Source organism: Hetaerina americana, unplaced genomic scaffold, assembly GCF_022747635.1.
Source record: "Hetaerina americana unplaced genomic scaffold, ioHetAmer1.1.p SCAF_14, whole genome shotgun sequence".
NCBI classification, from domain to species: domain Eukaryota; kingdom Metazoa; phylum Arthropoda; class Insecta; order Odonata; family Calopterygidae; genus Hetaerina; species Hetaerina americana.
This window is the reverse complement of record NW_027286514.1, coordinates 10,148,107-10,169,554: the sequence shown is the minus strand read 5'-3', so window position 1 is coordinate 10,169,554 and position 21,448 is coordinate 10,148,107. Positions and strand designations below refer to the sequence as shown.

The 21,448-nt window shown below is 41.2% G+C and overlaps 1 long non-coding RNA gene across 1 annotated transcript in view; it reads right to left on the bottom strand.

Annotated features, from left to right (window-relative positions):
• Positions 1-11,920, bottom strand: part of LOC139686326 (uncharacterized) — a 125,605-nt gene extending 113,685 nt beyond the window's left edge. Inside the window, exon 1 of the long non-coding RNA XR_011700364.1 lies at positions 11,553-11,920. This is a non-coding gene — a long non-coding RNA (uncharacterized lncRNA). The remainder of the gene's footprint in view (positions 1-11,552) is intronic.
• Between the last annotated feature and the right edge of the window lie 9,528 nt (positions 11,921-21,448).

Below are 21,448 nucleotides of genomic sequence, written 5' to 3'. Positions count from 1 at the left end.
ATTGAAAAAAATATCAACTTAATTTCAAAGATCCTATCCCATACTTCCGTTTAGGGATAGACAATGGGAGACTTCGGCACCAGAAAATAATGTGACATTACCACGCGATAGAAAATGAATGAGGTCTCAAGTTAGATCGCGCACTGATAAATGCAAGGGAGAAGTATTGTAAATCGTCCACGCATGCTCACCCTTTGAGGATAAGGACGCCTGGGGCGGGGGAAGGAGGGTAGGGGGTAGCGAGTTACGAGACTCGATCGCGCTCGGACGGAGAGAGAGAGAGGAGGCGAAGCGAAGACCCCCACGCACAAGGGGGCGCGAGAGCGTATGCCCACGACCGCGACTGCCGCCCGGCATTAGATCCCAGACTTGAGCGAGCAGGACTGTGCATAACGGGCCGCTGCGTCCGCCGGCGACAGCACTCTTAAGTGCATTATGGCGTAGACACACACACACACACAATCCACACAAAGAGTAGTCGACCTCGGCGCGGTTTACAGAAAAAGAAGAAGTGGGCGGCAATGACTAATTCGAACCCCGGAGAGCGCATAAAGGGATTACTACAGCGCAGGTATGCTCTCTGAAAAGACCTCTTGCCTCCCGTGATCTATCTGATACACCTCCCTCGTCCACCGAGTCACGCGACACACCTGCTCTAAAACTGAGCAGCCTTCATTCGATTGAAGAGGGAACGAGAAAGAGAGAGAGAGAGAGAAGCAACTTTCGAAAAGGTCCGACTCGGAGATCGGACTCGTGCTATTGAATAGCGCAGCGCGTGCCGACGCCATTTATAGAAAGGAGAACGTAGATTATGGTCAAATTCCACGGATTTACATAATTGTCGTGCGGTCACAAGTCCAGATACTGCATCAAAATGTTGCCAAAACATGAGGATTTCCTGTAAGCTGATGGGATACCCATACGAATTCTCCTGTCTGGTTTAGAGGAATATAAAATAAAAATAAAAATTTACTCTACAGCCATAGTACCGGAAATATTTTCTCTGATCATACGAGAAACATGGGTTAAATGAACAACTCATACGTTTCATTCGTGGAATACATTGTCGGGAAAATTAAAGAAGAAGTTTTAAGGATTTTTAAATTAAGGGAAGCACATTTACGAGTGCCAAATCTGAGTTGACAATAAATTAAGATACAAATTTCCTCAGGATGGATTGATAATCAGAGATCAAAACCCCATCAAGTATGACCGTTTGGCTTGCATCGAGTTTCTTCCTCATAAAATATTTCCTATAAAATCCTGCAAAATATTTTTCTTTTCAATGAATCCTTAACCCAATCAATTATATAAAATCATAATTCGTTAATCATAATGCCAATATCAATGAAGCAAGGAAAATTCCTCGACGAAAACGTAATCAGGCGATATAATGGCAGATACTACATCCGTCGGAAGACTTAAACCCATAGGCAAGAAGAAAATGTGCCATAAAATACTTTTCCAAGAACCATCATCTTACAGCGATATCAGGGTCATCCCTTCTCAGAAAATTAAATGAACATTAATTAAAGTGAAATATGTGAACACATGTAAACTATTTTCAAAGTGTTCGGTATCCATGTAGGAAACCAATTGCATAATATATTTTTCTTTCGAAAGTTAAGCCACAAACGGTTTGTTCCAAGGAACAATGGCAGCGATAAAATATTCTGAATCGTAAATCGAGAAGAACTGGAGGAATTAGTCCATTCCGAAGTTCGCTATAAATGTCGCCGCATTGCGACAGTACCAATGAGTCATTACCAAAAAGAGTAACAGATATAACAGAGGTATTTCTGAGGCACACCTATCGTCTACATCACACCAGTGTAATCGGGAGGAATATAGATAAAATCAAATCGCCATACAAACTTGAAAATAAAAACGACTCTTTTAAGACTTTTGGACAGGTAGCCATACTGAAGCAAATAAATACCCCGTTCCGACCCCCATACGCAGTCACGAAGATCCCGTTTACGAAAAATAAAATCCCCCTTCCCCAACCATTTCGCAGAGCTAAGACCGCGGCGCGGAAAGACTTGTGATATATAGGGAAGGAATGAGTAAGAGTCGACGGTTGGAGAGGAGGATATAAGGAGCGAGGAGAGGGGGTGGGAGAGAGGAGGGATCGGAAAAAGGAGTACGACCTTTGCGTGACCAACGAGCAGTGATTACCGTGATTGGACAAGAGGCCCCAGAAAGCAACGGAACGGCGAGAGTCATGCAAAGCAGGGGGAAATAACTCCGTCCCGATGGCATGCGGGCGGAATTTCGAGACAAAAGGATTTTCTGGACGATAACTGCGCCCGATCGGTGGTGATAGGACGGGGGGGGGGTGATACTTTTTTATTAGCATGCGGGAATCCTAATAATATTTATTCGCGTCCCCCTCTCCGTATCCCTTTCCCCATATTATATTTCAACTCGGAGACTTTTGGCAAGGCTCCGTGGGAGGGAAGGAGGGGCAGGGAACGGAAGGGGAAGAGTAACGTTCTAGGGTTCATTTATATTTTTTTCGTAAACATTTTCGTGCCGCGTAAGGATCGATCCCGGGGTATTTCCTCGGCGTGAATCACGTTCCCCTTCCCCGGCGCCTCCGAAGGTCGCCCGAGTGAACGCGGCAGTGGGGGTATGCGGAGAGGTTGGTTCGTGGGGGGATAGAGAACACGATCACGCACACATTTATATATATAAAATATACACCAACCTAATCGGTTATCGAAACGTTTATTTTCATTTTATCGGAATTTATTTATAAGAATACCGAATGACTTGGGTCAGAATAAGAGGGTTCAGAGGGGCCGACACGTGCGGGAATAGTTGGCTAACTGAAAGGAGAGGGCATTTGGTCGATATTTTCTCTTATAGGCATACGAAGCCCAGGATGATTCATACCGCGGGAAAGGGTCGCGTGCCTCTGGTCCCTGGCGTACAGGTGAATGCCTAATTTTGATCGATACTGTTCACAGTTCCTCCTTGGAAAAGTTTAACTTCAGCAGTGATAAGCGCACGAGGAAGGCTAAGCGTAAAAATATTACAGATGCGGGTTGTTTAACTTTGTAGTCAAATTATATATGCTAAGAATACTTCTATAAATTGGATACCCTTATATTTCGGTTAAGATTCCATGGTAGCATCGACTAATACTGAGTTCCCGAAAATATGTACATTCCCTTATTTACAGAGTGGAGGCTATACTTTAGTGTTACTTCAGGGAAAATTCTCAGTGAAAAATTAATCGTACATTTTTATTTTCAATATATTGTATCAGAACCGTTTTACCCTGGTAGATTATTAAAACATCACGGAATAAAACTTTGATCAGCATATAAATATTTCTTATTGTTGCGTGAATTCACTGTAAAATTAAATCTATTAGTCAAGTTATTAGACAGGCGGAGTAATAAGGATAAAATATAACAAAAGTTTAATACACCTCTGTGTAATTTTTTCAATTCAATCGATAAAATTATATCAGAGCTCCATTGACTAACCCAAAATGTATAGTGAAGCAATATAATATAGAAGTGTCTCCTCGTTATATCGTAATAGTTACATGGTTATACCAAAATTATCACAAATTATTAGTTAAATTTAAGAAGGCATTAGCTTTCATACTTTGCACTTTTTCGTCATCTGAGTTTGTTATTTCATTTGAGGTAATTGAATGAGAAAAAAACCTCGAAATAATTTCGAGCGCACTCGTTCTTTTCACTACCGTATTCTGTCTCCTAATTCAGGGGTTGGTCACTCGATGTGATTACGTCGATGGAGACCAGGACTCATCATTAGCCTGGGAGACAGTTAACGCAAATACCAAGTCCAGAAACTCATTAACATGAAAGCTTTCATAAGATTGTTTGACCAAGTGTTACGCGTGAATGAACGAAGTTAACTGACCACCCACTCAATCACGCACATACATATATCTCGTATTTATTTATTTATTAAAATATATTATACTACTGCTTATGGTGCGTAGGGAAATATTTCAAAAATCAGTGAACATGTAAAGGACTTTCAATTTATTCCTCGGAAAAAATAGAACCTAAAGCAACACTGTCCAATTTAATTAACGAATGCCCAATGTATGAAACAACTTAATTAACAAATTAACAATATAATATCTGCAATTTATGCCTCTCACGCAAAAGAAGGAGACAGAGAAAAGATAAATACTTTCGTTTTTCTCCGAGAACTTGCTATGAAGTCATTTTCAAAGTCAAGGAATTGAGAAATAGCTTGAGAGACTTAGATCGAGTGGTCGCCCCAGTTCATTACTCTTCTCAGGCGTGAATCGATTGTACGCAATTTGCACGAAGTCGCGACAACATAATGCGACGCACGACCCAAATAAACTCCACGTCCAGTCGATACAACTGTCACAATACTTAGATTGTTTCATATGTCCAAAGCAACCGGTCGGACTAAAAGGCGTAGATCCAGACTCCAGTGAATGTAGACCGTTCCATCATAACTCAACCCAACCGCGGTCACTTCCAATGGCTCTAAGCCTGGCTCTTAGATTCAATTCCTGTCATTTGCTATTGTCACAGCCTCCGGTTGTACTTGAAGCAACGCTTTCTTCCAACCCCGTGAGCAATGAAAAATGATCCGTCTCGAGGGGAAAGAAAAACCCGGGAAGGTTGTTTTAATTACCGCTGTCTTGCACATTATACTTTCACAACGCGTACGCCGAGGGCACATCAAACCTTCGGTTCACCCGAGAACAATATCTGCGCCACCATTTCATGAAAATATATTTGCATAATTTTAAAATTATCATGACATTTTAACTGAGGTAAGCAGCTTGGCCTAGAAACACGAGATGTGCATCAAATGCGGGAATGATGGACGACGACACATTCACGATCGCGAAATGAAAACAAAGCCCGGATAAGAGTTATGAGGAATAAAAGAACGGCATAAGTCGTCGTGTCACATGAAAACAATTCAAGTGTGTGGTCACATTTAAGAGGAGCTTATTGGAAACTTAAAAACCGCGAAACAACCTCTTTATTGGATGCGAATGTACTCACATAAATGCTGACGAATAAATCCATACGTTAAAATAAATTGGATTTTAAATTGCGAGAACTCTCATGTTAGTTTTCTTACGTATGACACGCTTTAACACCATTTATTACTATGCTCAACTTTAAGTAAAAAAATGTAATTTTTTAGTCAAAAATAGAATCACGTGTTTGCGATCTGCATACCCCAAGTTAAATATTTAACTAATTTAGGTATGCATAATAATGAACGGAAAATAACGGCTGTTTACTCTACTACGGAAACTATCAAGAATCTTAGCAACTGAACGTGAGTAAAAACAAATTAAGAAACGCAATAGAATATTGTATGATGGAGAATTACGGGTAATAATTGTATGCAAATTCAATTTGATAAGGAACATAATCGTTTATGCCACATTACCTCAGGCCCGGATTTGAAACCTGCCATTGCGAGTATGTGGTGTCATTTTCCGACACGTAACCCGTCTATAAATTGTGTGCCTCGTGGAGCGCACTACAAGCCCAGTTCTCTATGCGCCCGAAGGAAACTTCAGCCGCAGGTGCAATTAGTTAAGGGCAGGCTACGATGGCGACGCCAGGTTTCTCTCCACCCTTCCTCTAGTATCTAACAATCCAATTTTTAAGAACATAACCCACCTGTTACTAATGGAGCAAACCATCTCTGCTATCGTTCGCTTCCACTAATGACAACAATTATCCATTAGGAAACAAATGGTAATATCAAGATGATATGAAATTGCGGCTTTTAATACGGCTCGCTTATCCGCGTAAATAGTTCACACCTACAAGGACACTTAACAAAACTCTCTACAAGAACATTCTGGGGGAGGAGGGCAGCACCCTGAGCATTAACTCAACCCATACTGACGACTATTGATCAATGGCGCCTCTAGGGGTGGGGGGAAGGGAAAAGTAATTCTATCAGCGGGACGACCATAAAAAAGATCGTATCCCTCTCCTCCCTACCCTCTCCCCGGGACCACCAATGAAACGTTTGACGTAGCGCTGCCGCAACAATAAAAACCGAGTGTCCTCGTCAAAGGCGCCACTCAGCTTGGCATTTTCTCGAATCGATCTCGCAGTACACTCGACGTGCCCTTTTGGCAGCTACCAGGCTGTGTCCCATGGCCGTCGTCTGGTCCCTCAGCAGCGTGACGACCATTTTTCGACAGCCCTTTCTACGTGGCGAGTGTGGTGGGGGATGCGAAAAGGAGGTAGTACAACGTACGCCCCAACTACTTCTACCTCTTATTCTGCAAGGCACCAAGATAGCGTGTGGCAGGGGGTGTCAGGTCAACCGCCATTGTAGTAATTGATGAATATTAGCATTGATTATCACTTTATTTCCTTCTACTGTGGTGACGCGTTATGTGAGGGAAACAGGGATTCATCATTTCGGTCTGGTAAACGCCTACTATTATGTATGAATGAAACTTGTTGTGCTTGTATTCATGTATATATATGTAAACTTCCTAAAATATCCCTCATTGTAACGTAGGATGTTAACTTTCACATAGGAGGTTTTAATCGAATTATATTTTCAGGATTAATCAAGTTAGAAATTCAACAAAAGCCTCCATTAAGGATCCATTTCGCTGATTGTCAAATATTTCCATATTTTTAATAACTGTTTTTTAGAAAGACGTGGGTTCTAATAGATGACTGCTGAATGGTATCCGAGTGGAGGCTAATTTATCTAATTATCTTCTAAATGCTTGGTGTATGGTGTATGCATGTTTTACTTCATTCTCAATTTATTATTTTAAATTTAAAGAAATTTACAACAGTAATTATTACTGACAGCCATTTCAGCAATAAAAACTCAGGAAAAAAGTGTACAATTAAAATTCCAAACTAATACAGATGAATAGTTAAGAAATAACAACATAAGATGCTCAAATGGTTGCACGCAATCTATTACTTTTTCTCAAATCATTCAGCGAATTGTTTGAAAAACTCACGATTGATAAGTTCAAAACAGCACCTGCTGATAAGCCAAGAATAGTTTAGCAAGATACTAAAATAAAATATTTAGATACACATTGCATTCCTTGTATATATCGTATTCCTTGTATAGTTATAGTTTGTAACATGATTTTTCTTTCGTACAATTAAAGTGAATTAATTTTTGATTGTAACTGTTATTTATTTAGATAGTAAGTGAAAAATGACTATCTTAGTACCAACAATTAATTAATTTCAACAGAGTAACTTTTTCAAGATGAAATTGCATGAGTTGCAAGAAGCGATTATAATTAATCCATGCTGCTTGATTGATTTTACTTTTTCTAACGCGACACTTTTATATATATGCTTCCGATGGTACAGGGTTCGTTATATCGCACACAAAGGTTAAATAATAACTTTTTTGTGACTCTGAACCAGGAGCATATCACTTGAAACCAGAAAATAAGTCCATATCATGGAATTTAAATGAAAGCAAAAGTAAGTGCTTTCCCACCAGTGGATTATTTCATAAAGTTAGAAATCATTTATGCTTCTTCTGTATTATATTATGTATGCTTCTAATCCTCTCCCTCTCTCATCTCCTTCTTTATTCCTTCTATTAAAGTTTTACTCAATACACTCCTTCATCTTCCATTTGAGTAAATACTTGCTTAAGTATTCTCTCATTTCTCATCCATTGCACGTTTCCTTATCATCTTTATTGCAGTGTTTATATATCATCTACTACGGCGTTATAATTCAAATTCAAAATGTGTTCAATTCTTTCGCTACGTATCCTTACTCTTTCTCATTATCAAGTTGACCTTTCCCTAAAGTCTATGTCGGTAGTTTATAAATGATATCTCGGATTTTATTTTATCGGCCATATTTCATATCTAAAAATTATCATGCTCTATAGGATTGCATTGTAAATTCTTTTTATTTAGAGGACTAGTACTATACTATGGAGTTAAAGGAATTGTCGCTTAAAATATTAAAACTAATGAGCACATAAACGAGAAAATCTATGGTTATTGTTCTTCAAAATGACATGTCTACTGTATTTTCTAAACCTAAGTAAACGGCAGACTAGGTACGAGGTTTTCTTTAGAAGCAGTGTCACAGGGTCCTTATAGATAAATGAAAAGGTATTCAATTAATGAATGTAACTAAACAAACTTCTCTTTCCCTCAAAGAATACTCACCACACTGATGAGTTGACTAGCCATCACGTCATCACTTCGGATTTTTCTATCGTCTCACTTTGTCCTTTATTTGAATCTCACTAGATCGTCACCAGCTCACACCAGTCCTAGTATTTCAAGATTTTCACCAAAGATTCATCTTTGGCACGCAAAAGCAGCCAGACAGGACCGTGACAAGATATGTAACGAGTTTTTTTTTCATTTTTATACCTTGATAACATTTAAAATACAAAGTTATTGCCTTAGGGTATTATCGTTTTCATATTTTTTCGGACGCGGTTACAAGAGGAATGAAAAACAGACATAAGAAAACGATGTGAATCGACAAGCTTAGGAATAAAAATAAAGAATATCAAAATGTAATATTTATCGCCCCAGCGAGCATGGATTCTCAGCCGCGGCATTGCGCACACGAAACAACCGACGTCAGTGATGAGGGGCAATGACGTCAAGGTCGAATCGAATACACCTAATAGAGTGACATATTTCTCGTCAATGATCGTCGACAGGAGCGTTGATGCCACGGAGTGTGCCAGACAGGGAGAGGACTACACAGCCCGACCTCTTAAAAGCGAGAGTCGGGAGGGAGTCAAAGAAAAAAATGAAGAGAGTCAAAGAGTCGGAGGGAGTAAAAAAAAACACTGCTGCGGCGCGCGTTTTCCTTTGCGCCTCCCACAGAGGATTGTCCCGAGGACAACGAGAGATTGCTCTTATTCTGACGCGCGCGAGCCAGTCGAGAACGGCTGTGTCGACATCCACACCCACTCGCAGCATAGCAGCTTGTTACTTATTATGTCGTTCCGTCCGTGAACTTATACGCCATTACAGAATGCGTGGTGTCGCATCCAGTGTTCACGCAGAGATTATGCAACTGATGGGGTGATGATGAATACGAAGGCGCCGACAACGGGCCTGGAATATATCTCCTTTTCACAGACACCATTATTTTCCTCCATTCGAGATGGTGGCGGCCGATTGAGAGCAAACTCAAGACGCCGTCGCTTATTCATTCCTGTTTAATACTCGGTGAAAAAGGACTCGGCTTCCGATCTAGAGGTGGAGGATCAAAGGCGTGTGAATGATCAGGATATCCTCATTGAGACCCTTGTTAAGTGATAAAACTGGGAACTTGCGTAGTGTACGCTAACTACTGCCATACGTAATGCATCCTCTTCGGGATTATATACTTACGTGTATTTGTGTATCGTGGAATATAATTCCGCACTTCACTTGAGTGCGTAATTTCGATGTCCACTCTAATCTGACCGTAGGCTGGTAAATGTTAGCATAAATAAACAAGACTAAATAATTGGATGTGATGACTTAATAAGAATAATATCGGCCACACGACAATAACAAAAGTTTAAAAATTCATAAAAAAACATCGAATTTGGCACAAAATAAATACTCATAATTTCATCTGTTCTCTAGTTAATTCTAGGTGGATGTCTCGGTGAATACGTTACCCCGATACCTGGGTATCACCCGTTTGACTTCCGACCAGGGTATAACTTGTGTTGCTGTGTCATTGTTATGAACGGAATGCGTATTTAGTGCGTCGTTATCCCAGTCTTTAAGGCATCTAAAATCCGATTACATGCAGTCCTTGAACCTAAGAAGCAACCGGTTTCCGCACCATAACTCGGTACAACTTTCAGTGCGCTCTAGCGAAAAAATAGTATTTGCCGCGCATGCTCGAACTGTCGGCATGTATTTATCCTAGATAATTTAAGCATGTATATTTCTTTAAAATACTAACATGAACGATAGATTGATACGCTGCATTAGTGTCACAAGTGTGAGCAAAGCGCTTCACGTCTGGATAATGTCACTCTATTTAAAAAATAACGCCAAGATTCCAGACAATGGTGTATCGAATAGTTGGTTGACAGCTGAAAATTTCTTGAACTGAATTTCTACTATTACTGCTACTTCGTTTTTAGAAAGTCATTAAAAACCCAATGCGTATAAACTCACTTCCAAATTAACAATCTGACATGTTATGGATTGGAATTCGTTTCAATAGCAACAGAAGTTGCTTCAGATGCTTCCTCTGATGATTTGTTTTTGTTTTCATCTTTAATCCGGGAAACCAGTCTTTCTTTCTATTTCAATAATGGATATCAATTACTTCCACGAAGTGAAGCCTGAAACAATAGAATATATCATTTGCTTATTTAAACGCGATCGTTCCGCGAGACGCGATAGTCCTTTTTGCATTTGTAATTACTACACGAGTGACCGAGAAACAACAGTTGTTACTACACGCGTTCTCCTGAAATAAATCAACCCATTAAATAAGAGCGAAGAGGAAATACGATAATTTAAATGCCTGCATATACACATGCTTGAGTTCATGGCTTTCTCTCGATTGGGTACAAGTGAATCGTCTTCGGTTCCGTGGATCGTTTGTAAAATGAAGCCAGAAAAAGTGACATCATCCAAATACCAGCTAAAGCACACACGTTATTCGTTGCGTTTGCTTCCGATCCATGGAAGAACTATATTATGTGTGTGTGTGTCGTGTTTCACCATTGTTTCCTAAATGATAATTACTAAATTATCATTTTTTTTATTTCTATGAAATCCTGCAAATGAAATTTTTTCCCAGATAACAGGGAAATTTAAATTCGTAGATATGAAGATAGGAATCGCTGGGAAGACGCTTTTCCCAGTTTTAAGAAATCAAATAACATCAACAAGAGAAAACTAAACCGAGAGCTTCTAAGAGGCAGTCACAACAAATAATTCGTTTGGAATGACTCGCCTACACGAACAACAAACCGAGAAATAATCAGTATGTATCATAAATAGTATAACTATATAAATGATAACGTAAATAATCTGCACACATTTCTCATACTAAAAGAATACATGGATCAATATTACCTGTCGTCATAATGACACAATAGTTCAGTACACCATGCACCACAAATGTACAACAGTCAGAGTAAACTAGTTGTATAAATATATAAGCAATATTTGCAATAAATACACACATTATCAGCACATAGTTCTCGGTATAGTAGAACAATTGAATTGATATTACTTTTCCTTAAAGTCGAAAGATACGTTTTATACAGAAAAAATACACGAATAGCATGCACAATATATATATATATATATATATATATATATATATATATATATATATATATATATATATATATATATACACACACATTTACATATACATACAATCATCGAACATAAGAAGACAAACTGAAATTTCAATTCTATATCAGTAACGATCTTGCACGAGTAGTTTTAAAAAAACTTTCAAACTTGAAGCTTTAAATAATGAGCAATTTCCTCGAGGAGCATTTACATAAACGTTTTTCATGAATGGGAAGCTCCTTACCTAGTCGCTGCAGAAATGATCCCCTTTTATCTCCTCTCGGTCCCCCGCCGCTGTCGTGGATCGTCTTCGGAGGGTACTCCCGGAATTTCTTCCCTTCTCCGGTCGACTATCACTCTCCTATCAGTCTCCTTCACTCCGACAAACTCTCCTCGCCGATATCACAATACGGCAGGGCTCCTGGATCGAACTTCCTTCCTTCCTCCTCCTTCCCTTCGAACCCGCTATATTTCCTCCGGCTCTCCTTCTTACGGCCGATATCCGCCCTCTCTCCTTCGTACCCTTTCAACTATCTCACACGCGCGCACTCTCACACACACACCCCTGGGAGCTTCAGGCTGCCTCGTTCGCCTCGACGGCATTTCTATACTCCCTCCTCCGACGACATGCTCTTCGCCAACAGAGGAGCCATTTCTTCAAGTGCGACGATCACAATAACTCTCTTGATTATTTTATTCCCTCTCCCTTTTTTCTCTTCGGATTCTCTCCCTTCGAGCCGACGACCCCTGGGAGCAGTGGAGAATTGGTGGGCATGGGAGCCCCTTCGCCCGTGCCCTGATTCCGCGGGACGTTCGACAAGATGCTCTCGCCCCAAGGGACAGACCGATACTCTCCTCTCTTTTCGGTGTATGGTCGTCGCACCGGTGGTGCGGTGTGGCGGCCGGAACGGCAGAAGCGGTGACGGTGCGAACGACCGGATTGCCGGCGAAGGCTTCAGATCGACGAAGCGAGTTTTGGCGGGAGACCCTGAGGTGAGGGCGGGTGAAATAACTGGTTAGACCTCTGTCGTTCCGTTTCCCTCCAGCTCCCGTTCCAGATTAGCAAGTGCGAGCAAGTCGCGGAATGTTTTTCGTTTTATTTTGTTCAAATAAAAAGATTCATTAGGAATCGTCTCGTTAGCAGGGAACATCCGCTATCGTTCTAGATCGATTGAAACTCCCCTTGATTGTCCGGGGCGATTTGTTTGTCAACATCCTCCTCCTCTCTCTTTTTTTTCTATCAGTTGAGGGGGGGAAGGGAAAACTTTTATTTTACCCCGACGAATGGGGAGGGAAAGCTTTTGTCTGTGACAACTAAGAGGAAAAAAGGAGTAATTCGCGAGCGATGCTGAGAAGATAAGAAAATAGAAAACTCCAGGAGTAAGGAATGAGTTCCTATTGACGATCTATGAGAACCTTCCGGAGTTATCTGAGCTCGTTATATATTTATCTCTTCTCACTTCCCTGGGTTCGTTCCAGTATTCGAAAAGACGAGCAAGTTGACTCGGCAAGATATTTGTTTAGCCTGTGTTAATTGCTGCACTGACGTAAGAGGCACGCATATAAAACACGTCGACGCCCGGACGGCATGCAAACCAGCCACGAAGGAGATTGTTATTAGAGTGGATTATCAGCGCCGATGACGTCATCACAAAGGGGAAGGCATCAGGGGGGGATAGAGGGGGGTGGAGGGGCGGGTGTAAGAGATGCAGAGAGGGCGGTTAGGGTTGACGCGATTGACGGGTACAATCGGGTCGTTTCCTCACTATTTATGCGTTTCTCTCGAGTTCCATGCGTACAGACGTGTTATAACAAACCGAAACGGAAAAACCATGAATGTATCCAGAATCAGTGCGCACACACGACAAAAGCATAAGCTTCGAAGCAGGGCCAATGTGAACGAAACCCCCGTCGGAATGGCGGCTGGAAGAGGATTTTACATCCAAGAGTTCGGCACTAACAGAAGATTCCCAGATGAGTAGGAGCGGGTATCCATCACTGAGGGAAAACGAAGAGGCTGTGGTAGGATTCCTCACAGGAGCCTTTCAAATGCAGCTTTTCCAACGCAACGGAAAAACAACCGGCGAAAAAAGAAACAAGTCCGTCGCGCAGGTATCTTAGGATGGCAAGTTCGTTTCGATTCTATTCCCTCCGATAGACGAAGTAGTCGTACGCGAAAGAGTTCTTCATCTGCGGTATCAATCGACGAAGGAAGTGTCCTTCCTCTCGCCGCACTCTCGAAGATACAAAACGACGCACTAAGTTCTTTTCAACAGTTCCCCTTCAATCACACGCAGGCCGCAGATACGTGGGAGGGAATAATCGTTCCCGCAAATGTGACAGTCATTAAAATTGCGAACAAAATTGTGGATCTTATTCTTTTCGATCTCTAGGTATTGTTTGTTCCAACAGGTCCTCCTCGTAATAAGACGAAAATCGATACTCAGAGGACGTGATACCTATTTTCCCCGCACGGTATAGTTCTTTTGTTTCCTCCTCCACAGCAGAAAACAAATTTAAGCGGAGCACATGCGACGTGGAAGGAATAACCTTCTCCGATAATTGTTCTGTTTTTTATCACGGACCAAAAAGGAGGATGATAAAGGAAAGGGATGACACAATGCACTGCACACACGGCCGAAGTGAAGGAGCGAAACTCTCCGGAAAATTTCGATCGAGCTCGAGGTAACTCAAAATGTTTACGTCTCCCCCGGTCCGAGAGCCGCGCGGGAGTTCTCTTGACGGAGTAACGCGAAGTGAAGCTGAGGCTTCTGAAGTGCACCGCCGATATTCGTACGACACACGTACGCGCTCTTTCTCGATCGGAAAATTGAGGAAGGGGAGAGGTGGAGGGAGTTAAGAAGAGGACTGAATGAAGATGTTTTGGTGTGGCCGAGATGGGAGAGGGGGAGGTACAGTAAACAAAAACTGGGAAGGATTTATGCGGGAAGTTCCTGCGGGAGATTCAAAAGATGTTGCCTCGCGGAACACTATATGGGCGGGGGGGATGGAGTGTGATTGGAGACAACGGAGAGGGTAGAATTAAAAAGAGAAGCGGGGGAAGGTTCCGTGGGTAGCGCGCTCTGCGAGGGAAGAGGACAAGGCACCGGCTAACGCGATCTCGTCGTGTGGAAAGGGGCGGGGTCCAGGGGTGTGTGGGGAGTTCGCGGGACGTGAAATGAGTGAGGTGGAGGGGGCAGGGAGGGACCCTCTCGTGTGTGCAAGCAACCACGGGGGGGGAGAGCAGGGGAGGGAGTGGGGCGTGGTTTCAATGCGGAAAGGAAGCGGGCAGGGCCAAGGGGGAAGGAAGAGACAACCGGAAAAAGAAGAGAGAGGGGGAAAGGAATAATATTTCGGGAAGGAAAATAGGGAAATGGATTATCCTGACTCCTGAATGTTTAGGAAACTTTAATAGTGATTATGGGGAAAGAAGGGAGCGGTAGGCTGAGTGGATATGGAAGAGGAGGTTAAACAAACAAATGAACAAATTGCAAAGGTGATGCTAAGTAGGAAGGGCTAGGATTCTCGGATGGGTTGGTACTTTCCCTTCGACCAGGGAAGATTAATTATTTTTTTCCCTTCGGAATAAAAAAGAGTCAAGGGGACGGTCCACGGGGAAGGGATGAATGAGGGTCCAGAGTGGGAAGGGGTTGCGGGAAAGGGGGCGGGGGAGGAGTCGTGCACGACGGTGAAAGCGGAGAACTATTCCTTTCCGGCCCGCTCGATCCCTCGTTTGCAAGCGGGATGACACTCTCGAAGGATTTCTCTTTCACGTGTGCGTGCGGGTTGTGTTTATGTATCTCTCTCGTCTGCTATCGCGCAGCGCGCGGGTACCAACGCTCCCGTCGCTTCGTCGCTTAGGAACGGACTGAATCGTTGTGGCTCTCGGAGCCGCAACGTGTCGCATGAGTCAGACTCGGCCTCCATCTCTTCCCACCCCGCCGCACCCGCTCTCTCTCCCCTCCGCTCCCTCACCCGCACACACAGACAGCTCTCTCCCACTCCCACCCCCACTCTCGCCCCCTCCCTCCCCTCCTCTCTCTCTCTCTCTCTCTCCCTTCCTACCCTACTCACCGCCTCTCCCTCCTTCTCTTCATCGGGCAGGTTGAGCAAAAAAAAGCCACACACCTTTACACACTCCAACAGAAACCCAACCTCCTCCTCGCAACCGCTACCTCCAACCTCCTCTCCTTATCCGCGTCCTCCCCATATTCATTCCCCCTCGACTCAGCCGCCCTCCTTCCTCCTCTCTCCCCCTTTTCCTCCCGCTTCGATTCTACTCCCCTCTCGTTCCACACTATCTTCGCCCCCACCCCTCTCACACACCCTCCTCGTCGTCCACCCCCGCATTGACGCAACAGAATGGAAACGAATACCGGCTTTCATTTCGAAGTTCGCCGATATGACAAACGCGCCGGTGTCGAAGTGATTGTGTCGGCTCCGGTGGTGACGTCGCGCCCTTGCACACTTTTCCAACCCTCCCCCCTTTCCCGCCCCTAAGTCTCAAACCGAAGCCGAGCGTCGCCGACTCCACAGCCCTGTCCTTTTCACTAAAAAATTAAAAGAACGGTGAAAAGCGAAAAGGAGAGCTTTTCCGCATTTTTTCACTGTTCTCTCCTCCCTTTTTTTAACGACGAACAAAAAAATTTCTGAATGCCTCTGCCAATGTTGTCTCCTCGAGAGATCCTGCTCATTTTCCCCTCAGGAATGTTTGGCAATCAAAGGGAAAATACTGAAGTGTTTTACATTCTGTCGATCTGAGTTATGTCTCTCGACCCTCATCCTAATAACACTTCCGCAGCCTTTCTTGAGAGAAGGAGGAAGTGACAGCATACCTATAGGTACATCTCTCTGATCGAGACGTGGTTAATAGGGGTGCCTCGGGAAGACTCCGTTATCCCTTTTCAAACCAAAAGCATATTGAAGAAAAATAAATACAGAAAGAAACCAACGACCTTTTTTTCCAAAAGTTAAAAGATAACTCTTTTCGATGAGAACGCCTTTTCAAGTTAAAAGTTTAGGTAGAAACTTAAAAGCACATGCCCTCTCTTTAAAATTTCACTTTTTGGTGCATGCACGTGATTGCCGGTAGAGGTGTCAGAAAAAGAACAACCGTTTCAGCATTTTTATTATTTATTAAAGGAACGGACTGTGAATATTCTTTGACACCTGCTTTAGGTCGCAATTTGCCCTTTGGGTCACTGTATATATAACAATCTCTAGTTAGTGTTCTGTACATTGTGTATGACTCTATTTATATACTATGAACTTCATGTATTTTAAAAGATCGCATAAGGAGGATGTGGAAAACGATCGAAGAGAATATTTAGCAGACTCAAATAATGCACTATATTTTGACTAAGCCTTTTAAATTATTATTATTAGGTTGATAGCGCTTGAAATTCAAAAAAGAAATAGTATAATTGATATAAAAATCCACATTGGATAGCAAAAGGTGAAGCCAGAATCCTGTACTCCATCCTTACTATCAAAACAATCAATCATATTCCTTAGATTCATAATAAGAAAAATATTATGTTTATAAAACAAATCCATGGCTCAAATCATTTAAGATGAGAATGAAACCAGTCAATCGACGTCCGGCTATTCAAATATACAAATTGCAATTAAGATATAAATAAATATATCTTTGACGGGTCATAAACGACAAGGAGAAACAAATAAAATTACCTCCATATTACCCCAACGGAAAACACGTCGTAGCTTACCATAATCCCGCACGGAGTGCTAAATATGACGTTCCAAATTTAAACTTGCAATCAATAAGCTAGAAACGTTTCCGGTTGTAGAAAAGTTTATCTCCACTCGTGAAACCTTAAATTCTCAGGTTTTTCCACTATCAAGTTCGACGAGGAATCTGGAAAAAATTGATTTTTAGCAGATAAAGGAAGAGTTCTAAGCAATTGCGACACAAAAATATGTGCAAGTAAAACATTCTCAGAAAAACGCTCTATTTCAATTCCATTCAATACTCTTCTGATTAAATGTGGGTTAGTGTGAATGCGTTGAATCTGATCAGCGTTTATCTATTCCATTCTGATCTTTGATAAGGATTATCTATGTGCATAATGATCTGGGTACAGAGCGATACCTATCCGAGTGTAATATCCCATCAGAGGAAAACTCTAGGAAATGAGATGCTGATGACGAATACAAAAGGTCAATTGTCTCTTTAAATCAAAATAGCCAAACATTACGACACAGCTTGTTATCATGAATAGCGCCTGGATAATGGTACATTGTACCGGAACCATGGTCGGTTATTTTTAATTAAAGCGTGATAGTGAACTGCATTTTATTTTGTATTTAAATAGATATCCATAATTATCACCAACCCATTCGTCACTGGATATAATAGTTCATGATAATAAATGTAATTTGGAGTAGTTGCGCCATTGCTAATTCAAGCAATCCAAAGCACATATCCACCGTATTATTGTTATCCGTACAATATTTTTAAAATGAAAATATTCATTTATAACCCTAATGATCTTCGATTTCGGTAGGAATAATTAATGTAATTCATAATGTGGCTACTTTGTACGTGGTGTGATAGCACAGTTAGTAACGTGTTTGTCTGACTGAAAGATACCGTTCAAATCTGGTCGCTGGACATTCCCAGCTCTGTACTGTTTTTAGGTCCTAAATTATATTAGAAAATCGCATTAGACGAAGGAAAAGTAATAGGCCCTCTCCCTTGCTTATGCTACTAATAAGCGTCTAAATCCATTCTTTAGACATAGAAATTATCATATGATCCAGTGCTTGACTACAATTATCACGAAAATGCCGGAACTAATTTTCATGAAACGAATATTGACATTTAGCATGCTTTAATCTGAACTATACTGATACAATACGTATTATATACCCTTTTGTATGCTATTCAAATCAAGTTATCGGTGCGAGAGAGAGAAAAGAGCCCCGGGGGAGTGACACCAAATTTTTTGGGATCATTCTATGATTATTTATTCGCTTATAACTTTTAACCTAATATCCTGCCAATCTTTTTAAGCGCTCTTTTAAACTTTAAAGTTTCATCTTCATGTATAATAAAGTTATAGTTAAATTTGCGGCATTAGTTAATCTCCGAAGACAGAGCGGAAGAGCACACAAAATCGTTGGTTGGGTAACCGAGAGTGTAATTCTACAGACCCTGCACATCCGAAAGTATAACTGGCGAGATATTACTTCACCCATCAATACAACCTAAGGATCAATTCCTGTAATTAGGCAAAAGCACCTCGATCGTTGATGTATTGCCGTAAAATCACAATGATACGACTGAAAACCACATTTTTCAGGTTAAGGGGAATCACATATTACGTTCTCATAGTGCTAGAATGAAATACATACAAGTGCCTATCCATGTACGCACTTAATAGCTTCCGTATGACTTGGTTGGCCGTCTAAAATTCAATTTACAGCCTTGCAGGTGGGTGCTCAACCGTGCTCGAAACCGCGGAGTGGTTTTGAATGGAAGGACGGATGCCTTATGAAAGAATGGAATGCTTGAAACAGTACTCATACGGTAAGCGCGTAAAATCTCCATTCCTAGTCCAGGTCGCAAATCACGCGTCTGCCGTCGCCGTCCTTCACGCTTTCTCTGACCTCAACTTGACCGTTCTTTCCATTTAGGGGCCCTCCCGTCATCCCTTCATAGATATCCTACCTTCGGTGAAGGATGGAAGCCCTCGCCAATTCCCACTTCTCCATTGTTCTCATGAGAAAGACTCGACTCACGAGATTTCAGATGAAATCCACACTTTGTGAAGGTTCCTGATCTTGTTTTGACCATTTCCTCTATCAAAGCTGGCCATGTGTAAGCTTTTTTGAGTGTTTATCGTGAAATTCTGGGCACGACAACTCGAATATGAATCGGTTAAACGAAGTATTCTGTGTTTAACATTAAAAACAAGTTAAGAGTCGGTGGGATTCTGGCTAAAATCGCCATCTATACATGTGCATCAATGAGATTATATTAATTAATATACTATCACTTTCTCAGCAATTATCCCGTCATTTTTAATTACATTTGGGACGATAATTTTGCAAACTACATTAGATCACTGCTTTTCTGGATTGGGCCACTTTCTCTCAAGCTAATACTTTGATAATACAAATATTTTTATTTATTCCATCTTTCAATGAATAACTCAATTAACTTCACACTGAGTTGAATTCGTACATATATTTGTTTGGCCGAAAATTGAATATTTTTGTTTGGTTTCATAAAACAAATTTGTTAAAGTTGTAACTCCCGTGGCAATCGGAAAACCAAATCGATGATCCACGAAAAAAAGATTATGAAAACTGAAAATGTTTTGCGGTCGACTTGCAAACAACAATTATAAAATTTTAGAATAAGATTTGAATAACGGATGTAACTTAAGAAAAAATGTAATTTACATCAACGAATTTTAAATCGATAAATGTGTAGATTCTTGAAATTTCAATTGAATTTTTATTTGCTTTAAAAATAATTCACGAGTGAGAAACTTAAGTTGGCAACATCATTGAATTGCATTATGTTACAACCTTTTCTTGCTCTAATAAACCACGAGGGCCATACAATACAGCGTTACTTAGAGAGGCACAACCTTTTTACCCATGCTTACTACAGATATTTTCTGAGCAGGCCCCATTAGAAAAAATTTCAGTTAGGACATAATTTATTCATGCTAGGAGATAATTATTTATTTGTCAGAACAAAATCAAAGAGGTGCTTCAAGATCCATAACATTTCAATACTTTGGTTAATACTTTTAGATCAGTGAAAAGATGCTGCACTTACGATATATGAAGCAGCGTCGTAGGTTTACGTAGCTAATGGAACGATTGAAGCGGTGACCAATAATCGGGATGAGAATTAAAGTAACTTCCATTAAAGCAATTCTAAATTTACGAAATGATAGAGCTATTTTCAGCCTTGGCTCTGCACTGAGAAGAGAACTGCATCGAGATTCTTCCCCGTTTCACAGTTAATTCAGAATGACCAGAGAATAAGGTTTTAGGGAAAAATATTATTACTAAAAATTATGTTAATATCAATGGAAGGATAGAACTCAAGCCTCTGTTTTTCCTCATAAAATCGGAGCAAGAAATATAATGATTTTTTTTCTAATTCCGACAAACGCAATTTTCCGCTTCCAAAAGCTAGAGCTAACCAGTATATTCTGACGTCGCGATCATCGTCACAGCTTTAAATAGGCATTATGTCACCAACGGGTCTCCAGAACCTTCTTTAAACACTGACAATGGAGAGCTTTTTACGGCCCATTACCATAGAGGAATCATTGAACTGATAATGGTGTAATTGCCAAGCAAACCAATAAAGGTCTGACACGGAAGAAGATGGAATGAGAAGCGTAGCTAATGCCATTCGCTATTTCGCGAACTGCGACTATTAAAAACCTTTTCTCAAGCAGCAGCATTACGGAATACCAAAGTGGTCTTCAAACAAGACCGTGAGTGATTTTTACCCGGCAAGGATTCGAGTCTGAACGTGAGCTTTCGAAGACGCATCTTTAAATAGTAGATGATATTTCTACGGAGGAGCGAAATGGCGTGGCTGAAAATTGCTACTCATCGCTCCCCTAAGCTAATGATGGTAAACCTCCAAAGCTCATTCTTGCTCTGCGCCAAAAGACGCCATGGAACGAACTGAATGATTGACGAACGTCTTGGTGTGGGACCCCAGTTGCTTGAGTGGAGAGATTTTGAAACGAAGTCACACAGATTCCAAAGATTAGATAACTTGGCTAGTTTCACACGATTTCATGGCCGTCCATTTCCTTCTATTTCTATAACTGCATGCTTCAGACATTGAAAAGAAATTTTCAACATGAGATGACATTAAATAAACTTCACTGCCTGAATGGCGTGCGCCGAACCCGAGAACCAACGATTCTCATTGCATTGAACTCACAAGGAGTTTTAGCAAACTGATTCGAGGTGCTTGTTTGGCAAGATACCTGATGCGAAAAAAAACCTCCACGGCCACTTGTTAGGTTTATTATTGCCACTGGCGTTTGATAAAATTGATATCAAATAGATGACATTTTAATACTTCGCAAATATATTCCAGTATTATGTGAACGTCGCAATAACTTCCGAGGG